The sequence below is a fragment of the Mus caroli genome, chromosome 9 (assembly GCF_900094665.2).
Source record: "Mus caroli chromosome 9, CAROLI_EIJ_v1.1, whole genome shotgun sequence".
NCBI lineage: Eukaryota > Metazoa > Chordata > Mammalia > Rodentia > Muridae > Mus > Mus caroli.
Window position 1 is genome coordinate 90,083,481 of NC_034578.1, and position 9,788 is coordinate 90,093,268.

A 9,788-nucleotide genomic window follows, 5' to 3' on the forward strand; every position below is an offset into this window, starting at 1 on the left:
AAAAAAAAAAAAAACCTGGTATGGGGTAGATAAGAGAAGATAATGTAGTCAATGTGATCACAATAAGCTATACCCAAGTGTGAAATTGTCAAAATATTTAAGCTAATTAAAATACAAAATAACATAAATTGAGCATAGAATTATCATGTAGCCCACCAATTCCTTTAGGTATATAACCCAAAAATAATTAAAAAACAGAACTTGAAGAGATATTCCTAGACCAGTGCTCACAACAGTATTATGCACAATTGACACCAGATACAAGGAACCCAGATACTGATCCACTGATGGTTAGTGAATATATAAAACATATGTGAACAATAGAATATTACTCAGCTTAAGACATGGAACAGGCAAATTCACAGAAGTTGAGATGGATGGTGGTTACAGGAGGCTGGGAGAGAGGAAAAGGCAGATGTTGTCTAATGGCTGTGGGATTTTAGTCATGGAAACAATTCTAGAGATGTCATGTTGTCTTGAATGAGAATCTTCCCCACGGGCTCAGGTTTCAAACACTTGGTCCCCGGTTGATGATGCTGTTGAGGAAGGCAATGTGTGCTTCCTGGAGAGAGCACATGACTGGTGGCAGGTTATGAGAGTGTAGCCTTTGTCCCACTTCCAGTTCATTCTCTGCTGGGTTTCTGATTGAAGATGTGGTCTCTTAGCTTCAAGCTCTGGGATAGGCTTATATTTTTCAAAACCTAGTNTGATATGGGGTACTTAAATGATTTAACCCCCCAATCTAGCCCACCAGAGGTAGTGGAAAGGAAAGATTAAAGGGGCAAAAGAGAATGTGGACCTGTTTAGAAATAGTTTCTTGGGGTGATCCCAACCTTCAGTGTCAGGATAGCAGCAATTTAGTTCATATGAATCAGCAGCGGTAGCTCAGTCCACTCACAAACACCATTCCCAAATCAGCAATGGCAGTTCCATCCAGAAGAAACTGTGTGGCTTTGCCAATCAGCCCAAGTCCATGGAAGTGGCAAGAAGCCACTGGAACATCACCAGAAGTTTTTGGTGTGTTTCTCTCTATGACAAATAATGAATGCAAGGCAGAGCAATATCATAGCATCTTCAGCAAAGACCAATATCAGCAAAACCCAATGAAGATCAGCAAAGAGTACCAAGGCAAACCAATGCCANATAGCATACTCCACTGTCTGCTGGGCTATATTTATCTCCTTTGTAAACATCATGTGTTCCCTCAAGCATTCAATCTAGCAAAATTATCACATGCCCTTTTTCTAGGCAGCTTCCAGAAAAGCACCATGTGTCTATTCTCAGCAAAACATCCTCCCACATGTTCCAGAAAAACATCACATGACACAACTGGGTCTCCAAAGAAACCAGAAATTTCCACCTCACTCTGGCTGCCTACTGCCAGGCCTCCCTGCCTTTCTGTACTCTCCTTCTGGAACCATAAGCAGAAATAAATACTTTCTTCTATAAATTATTTCTGGTCATGATATTTTATCAAGGCAACAGAAAACTAATAAAGATAGATAGTTGTAACAATGACAAACAACTCACAATTAATTTATCACGTGAGCATAGTTAAACCAATGAACTCTATACTCTACACATAAAATAATTAGGTAACACTTTTGCTATNTGTGTTGTATTTTATGTAATAAAATATTAAATTTAGGGAGTAAGGGTTGTAGCCTGGTGTTATAAGGATGCTTAACACACAAGATGCCCTGGATTCAATGTTGAGCACCTAAAACAAAGTTTCAAAAAATATTCTCCTGGTATGCATTCACATAATCTGGGGAGATTTTAAAAATCCCTGTATTCTGTACCCATCCTGGAGCAGGCAGACTAGCATTTCTAGGACAGTGTACAGACTTAAGGATTTTCTAAAGTCCTCCCAGGTGATTGACATGTGCAGCTAGAGTTGGGAGATGATACTTTAAAACCTTGGGATTACTTTATCTGCTTTATCAATTAGCATGCATTCAACATTAGAGCCGATGCCGTCAATTAAGACACAGAAAAGCTCAGCACAATCACAAGATCATATTTACATTCCTGAGGATTTTCAAATCCCTGAAGTCATAATTAGATTGAAGTTCTGTGAAAATGCTGCTGATAGCTGAAGCCCCTCTAGTCATGTGTTTATTCATTCAACTAGACTCAGGATCATCTTAGGAGTAGAGTTTTATAGAAATTTCCTGTGATTGCATAGCTTTTTGTATATGTGTAATTAAAGTCACCCTTGCCCACAAGCCCGTCAGTAGTCCAAGGTTGCCTTCTGCCTCAATATTCAAGAGTTTCATCCACTGAACACTAGGGAGGTCACCCACTCCAGCACTGTCCTCTTAGTCCCAATGTTCTTTATCCTGATCTTACCTCTACCACACTTGAATCTGAGCCATGCACATTTATTATTTTGTTGGTTCCTCTGGAGCCCTTGGATTTCAGTACTCCTCATAGGCCCTCCCAGCTGCCATATACACATACATAGAAGGAAAGTGGAGGCTCAGTCCATGCTTCCTAGCATTTTCACATTCCTTATCATCTCCCACAGTCACTGGGATGATGGTATCCTTTACTGGAAATTCAACAAAGTTTCATGCAGCCCTAAGAGTGGCCAGGAAGCTGGCATGCATTGCTGTTCTCTGAAGCCTTCAGAGTGGAGTCCTGTACCTCACCTGTACTGCTAATAGGAATTAGAATGGTAACACCCCATTTGGGAAAGATCGCTCAATATTTTCTATAAAGCTAAACATACCTTGTGATGAGACTCAAAACTTCATTCCTAAATAGACATGAGAAAGTGTAACCACATTCACATGAAAATCTATTGATGATCACATAGCTCCTTTCCTAACATGTGATAGAATGTCAGCATCAAGGCCACATACAGAAGAAAGGGCTTATTTGGGCTTATGGTTCCAGAGGAATAGGGTTGCTAATGGCAGGACAACATGGCAGCAGGTGGCAAATATGGCAAATGGAGCTGATAGCTGTGACCTGAAGGCTCACATCTTTAACTGAAAGCAGGAAATAGAGAAAGCCAACTAAGATGGAGTAGAACAAGGTCTTCACCTCTGAAAACCCACCCCCAATGCCATATTGCCTCCAGTGTGGCCATCAAAACTTACCAATACAGTGACAACCAACTAGGGACCAAATATTCAAACATCTGAATCTGTGGGAGACAGTCAAAGCTCAATGGTGATTCCAGATTTCCAAAAACTCAAATATCTTTTCCCGGATAGGTTGGTAAACAAGCTGTAATACATCTGCACAGCATAAAAGTGAATGAATGGTTGGTCTAGAGTACCAAATATTAGCTCTCAAAATATAACACTGAGTACTTGAGACTAGACTACAAATGAATCATGTTATAACATTCTAATGACATGACTTTTGGTAAAATACAACAAATCTATAGTAGCCAGGAGTAGACCATATAAGAAAAATAGGTTCCAGGAATAGCAGGAAATATTGGCGAGATCGATAATAGAATTATGAATCTTGACTCTAGTGACAATTAAATTATAAATGTCTCACAATTCCACTAAAAGGGTAAAATTAATGTTGTTTCAAGTGTACCTTCATACAAAAGTAATAACTTCCCAACTAAATGCTAAAATAGCATGAGAAGGATAGACTGTTTATCCCCAGTGCTTACTATTAAAACATGTAAGAATAAACTACACCCCNGTCATCCCTCACTACAAGAGAATGTCCTTCTGGTTAACTTCTGGCCAGTCCATTGTGAGATCAGGAAGAATGTACCTTGTAGGTTAGGGTTCTGTTTGCAGGTAAGACAGTTAAGAATAAGTTCTGTTTGTTTGACGCACCTGCTCTAGATGNACTTATTCACACGTGGGCAGGAGGTANGTGGGCAAGAAACCCATCAGGATGAATGCTTGCCCCTGGTCAGACCTGATGGGAAATGCAATGAATTGTGGGTTTTGCCTTTTTAAGCCCTTGTAAAACAAGACTTCATGGCTATTTTTCTGTGAACCCAGACTCATCCCCCTGGCCAGTATTTTAATTAAAGCTTGCTGCAAATTTGACTTTAAATGTGGTAGTGGTCTTATTCTCAACTGGTGGGACTGACACCAACTATCCATGGTAGCATCTGGGCACACCTCATTTCTTCTCTCCATCCCTCTTCTTGTCTCCCCTTCCCAATTCCTGTTTTCTGTTGTGCTGATCACTTATCTACTTCATTTCTGCCTCTATTTGTTTTGTACTTTGGTTTTTTTTTTTTAATCATACCCAGCAAAGGGCAAGAAGTCAAGACATGTTTCTAAAGCAAAGAGGCTAGAGAGAAGAAAGGAAGACGAGATAAGGCCATCATTTTCTGGCTTCTGACCTCATGATTATTTTTTACAAAAAAAAAAAATAAATTTGTTTTTACCTTTTACTCTGCAGACTAATTTTATTCAGAATAATAATAATAATAGTAATAATAATAAATAATAATAATAATAATAACAACAGAGAGCTGACAATAACCTCTCAACTCAAATATATACAAGCTCCAACATTATTCTGGCTTCACAGGCCTCTGCACTCACACCCCAACTGTGATGAGGAAAGTTCCTAGCAAAAGGAACAAAGGGTGAAATTACAGGTGTGTTCTTTTCAATTGAAAAGCAAACTCTTTCTCAGAGACAAGAAAGTTAAGTAGAAGACAAGAATAAACTCAGAGTCAGCTCCACCCTCCAAAGTTGAGCTTATGGTATAGTGGAAATGGATTAGCCATTAAAGCTTTTGCTATGAAGAGGACCTCGCTTGAGTGAGGACTGAGTTAGGATGCCTAGAACTCATATATGTATTTACATGTATGTGTAAAATCCCAATGGCAGAGACACTGGGCTACCTAGCAGTTACTGAGCAGCCAGTCTNGGTGGATGGGTGAGGTTGGGTTTGGTATGAGACCCTTTCTCAAAGAAAATAAGGTAGAGAGCAACTGAGGAAGATCCTCCACAGCCAAAGTTACCCTTTGACCTACTTCAGCACTCTTATACAGGTGTTCAGGCTCACACACGTGCAAGTGTACACACACAGAGCACAGACCAACAAATGGTGATTGACTATGCAATAGATGCAGCAACTCATATGTGGAAGCAATATGGGAAAACTAAGATGAAAAGGAATACAGGAAATCAAAGAAAGAACAAGAGAACAGGGGGTATTTGGGTCATTTNTTTTGGTTTATGTAGCCCAGGATGGTCTTGAACTCACAGTCTTCCAGCTTCAGTTTTCATCGAGTGCTGAGAGTGGATACTCATCCCATGACACCAATCTAAGTTTTTGTTTTGTTTTGTTTTGTTTTGTTTTGTTTTGTTTCTATGAATGCTGTTAAGCTATCAGAGAAATGCAGTTTAANGCTACAGGCAGGTGTCCTTTTCCACTCACTAGGATGATCGGAAACAAAAAGGGAGACTAATGAATGTGGAGAAATTCAAACATGTATTCACCACTTTTAGAAATTTTAAATCATGCTTAGGCTATTTCAACAGTTCAATGACTCTTCAAAATGTTCCTCATAAAGTTACCACGTGACACAGCAACCCAACTTGCACAAAGAGAGATGTGAAGACTCCTACATAGAAACCCAAACATGAAGACTCATAATGCCTCCAACTAGAAAGGACCATATGTGTAGCAAATGATGAATGAATAAACAAATGTGGTATGTCTACTCAGTAGAGCATTGTTTCATAGTAAATGAAGCACTAATATGACAACACAAAGAAGGAACGTCCCACAAAATGGANNNACCTTGAAAATATTATGCTAATAGAAAAAAGCAACAAGAGGTCTCATGCTTTGTGACTTCTATCAACCAATCAAAAGAGGCAAATCCAGAGACACAGGAAGTGTTCTGTTGGCTCTGAGAATCTGGGGGAACAGGAACAAAAAAGTAGTTATTAATTAATAATGAATTTTTTAAAGCATTATGAAAATGTAGTAAAGTGGACTGTGGATGTATTAAAACAATCCAGTGCTTGAAATGGTGAAATTTACTGTTGAATTCTATTTCATTGTAGCTATAAGAAGTTTCTGAAGTAAATGGACATATAAAAAATATTTCTTAATCCTCTAGGAAGGGGTAATGAGTTCACATTCCACAGAAGGCAGCACAGGAAGGGAAATCTAAGCAAAGAGAAGAATGCAGTCCAAAGATGGAAACACAGGAAGGAGCATGCTGCTCTGAAGCAATAGTGAAAGTCCAGACTGGTTCTAGAAAATTCTGACAGGTCGGGAGTGGTGAGGATTGGGGCTAGAAAGACATTTGCTGCTTGNATTTGGGAATTCTGAATTTATCCTGAAAGCAACTGATAAANATTAAAAGTCTTTAAACAAAACAGTGAACTACACATTAGAGATGGTCCCTGGGAGTGTGGAATGAGTCCTTGAGATGTTAGTAATGACAAGGAACAAGATCAGTCAAAGCATCACTGTAGAAGTCCACGTGAGACCCTTCAGAGACTGGCACACTGTGGTAGGGATGAGTAAGAAGGAAATCATTTGAAAACTGCTTAAGAACAATAATGTCTNGCAAGATGGTAGATAAAAGTGATTGCTGTGGAAGTCTAAAAATATGAGGTAAACCTTTGGAACCCACAGAAGGGTTAGAAGGAAAGGGCCAACTTCCCAAAATTGACCTCCTCATAAATGCCAAGGTGGGCATGTATGTGTAAATACACATATCACACACACACACACACACACATACACACACATGCAACAATAACAATAGTAATAATAATAATTAATAGTAATAATAAATAATAACAGTTCATGCAAAGAAAAAGTCAAAAAGATTTGACCAGTCACTTAGTTTGCTGAGCTGCTAGGTAGGGAAAGTGCTATTGGTTTAAACACTCTTAGAAGCAACAGTGTGAAGGCACATTTCTATACCACTCTGCTATATCTAAATGTCCCCACTGAAATGCCACAGAGAGAATGACAACCTGAAGCTTCCCAATGAGATGAACCTGCCACTGTCTCTACTCCAAGATAGTGCCAGCCTAACCAGTCAATAGCTCCTCAAGATGTGGGGCCCCTATGATAGAAGATTCTGCAATTATTTCCAGCCATATGACAAAATATCTGATAAAAGACAAGTTTAGGGTGAAAGGGATTATTTGGGGCTCTGTGAGATACAGGTCTCACAGAGGGAAGGGGTGGCACCAGGAGTATGAGGCAGCTAGTCACATTGAATACTTAGCCAGGAAGCAGACATACAGACAGACACACACACACACACACACACACACATGCACATGCAAATACATGTGCTCTGCCGTCTTAAGCCTTTTTATTCAGGTCTGGGACCCCAGCCCATCAGATGGTGCCATGCATAATCAGGATGGGTCTTCTCCCTTTAGTTCACCCTCTTTGGAAACAGAAGGCCACCCAAAGTTAAACATAGTCCACCTGACAGCAAAGATTGACAGTTGGAGATGTTGTCTCTGGAATATATTAGAACACGCCTTGTAGTTGAGATTGTCTGCATCCCCTGCCCTTGCCTGCCCTCTCCTCTTACAGAAGTCAGACAGAAACAGTCTCATGGCCACCCAAGCCTCTCCTGTTTTTATCTTACTGTTGTTTTATGTAATTGTGTGTGTGTGTGTGTGTGTGTGTGTGTGTGTGTGACCCAGTTCTGGGTTGGTATTTCCTTTCTGCTGCATTCAAAATAAGAAATTGAGAGAAAGGGTAAAGATAATGATCTTTGTTTTACTTTTAGCCTATTTGCNTCTAACACACTGAAATTTGACATCTGCTGAGCAAACATTTTTTGAGCATGTATACATACAGTGATCNACATAACAACTGACAGAATAACCACAAGGANGTGGTTGGCTCCAGTGGTTTCCTAACGAAGGATTTGAGGTTTTCCTTGACATACTCATACCTGGCTTTGGTTCTGTGCCCTTTTGTGTTGAACGTAAACATCACTTATCATCTACAAAAGCAACCATGTACAATGTCCTGGCAAAACTAGAGAACGCTGGAGTCTGCTGGTTGTCTCAAAGCTTTTAACTACATCTACGTACAAGTGAGAGGAGCAATCAACGTAGAAANGAATTNTGATCTGCCCTTCAGAAGTCACCTGTTATTTTCCATGTTTGTTTTCAGAATTAAATTTCTAATGTCTTTAAATTTTCCGCACTAAGCATTTCAGTAATAAAGAGAATTAGTATTGCATTGCAGTCCAGAAAGAGTTAAATTCCTTGAAAAAACTAAGAAAAGATTATATTTGAATCTCAGGGACTTGTCTAGACTCTTTTAGTGTGTTGCCATGGGAATGAAAATAAAAATAAGAATTGCTATATTCTTTTTAAACCTAGAAAGATCCATATGCAGTGTTTATCTCTGAGATTATCTAAATCTTCCTTTGGCTGTCTAATTATGAAACGTTTTCAGACATCTTTCTCTGAGATCTCACCCCTACAAACTGAGTTGCCGGCCATGAGAAAGTGCTCCTTTTAATACAGAAATCAATATCCCATCATGTCCCTTAACACTGAAAGAGTGTTTAAATGGAGCAGAACTCTAGGAAGACAAAACTGAAGGGCAGTGGTGTCTGTGTCTGAGGTATGTTCTCATCCCCCCTACCCACTTTCATTTATAGTTGAGATTTTTTTCTTTTCTATATAAATCTACTCTTTCACCTGGCTCACTTCTTGCCTGTGGCATCAAAGCCAGATGGTACAGTGTGTAGTTTAAAGAGAGAGAGCAAAGAGTGTCTAACACACCTTGGGAGGTTTAATGTATCTGGCTGCACTCGATCTGCAACAAGCCAGACCATTGCCATTCATATCAACTGGCTTCTCAACCAGAAGCCAGACAAGACTAATATGTGCATCATCCTAACTTGCCAATACCCACAAATCCAGTTGAAAAGACCCACCAGGAACAGGATGAATGTTAGCATTCAATAACTTTGGAGCCACAAAATCAGTGAAGTACAAGCTATAATAATATTATTAAAACATAGACTCGTTCTCCTTTCTTTAAAAAGACTAGTTTCATTTTTTAAGGTTCTTTAATTTAGAGTGTGGAACTGAGAGCCAACGTCTTCAGCGCTCCCCTCTCATAGTAGACCTGAAGGCAAACCTGAGACTGTGGATAGCCGCCCATCAATGCTGAAAGGGTGTGACTTTGTAATATTTGAGAGGGAAATAATTGAGTGGAAAACACTGAGCCTGTTCTGGGCTGATCAGAGTAGTCATTTATACATTGCTATGAATTTGACTACTATTTCCAAACTCAAATTCCTATAGTTTTAGTACAGGTGAATGACTCAATATCAAAATCAATAGGACTTGAAAGGTAACCAATCTGACAACACAGGATGGACACATCAGTCTAGCAAGGGTTTCCTTGAATCACTCACATGTAATAAAACCATGCAAGACTGATAATTTCAGAACTACAAATGTGCTGCGTAGTTTGCATCGCCAGTTTGATGGATTTCAGAATCACTAAGACAGGTTTCTGCATTGGGTTAATGGAGGGAAGACCAACCAGAGATATGAGCAGCACTGCTCAATGGGTTGGGGTTCTAGCCTGAGTGATAGAGGAATCTGAGGCCCTGGATCATCAGTGTCTNCTCCTTGACTCCAGTGTGACCATGTCCTTCCNGCTGTTACTGCCTCACCTCCCCTGCTATTATAGACTGGACCACCACACTGCGAGGCAAAATAAAGCCTTGCATCCTTATTTACAATATGTTGGTGAGATGTTTTACCACTGCTACAACAAAAGGAATTAAAGCCTCCAACTGTAACCTCAGCCCCATTCTCTGCTAG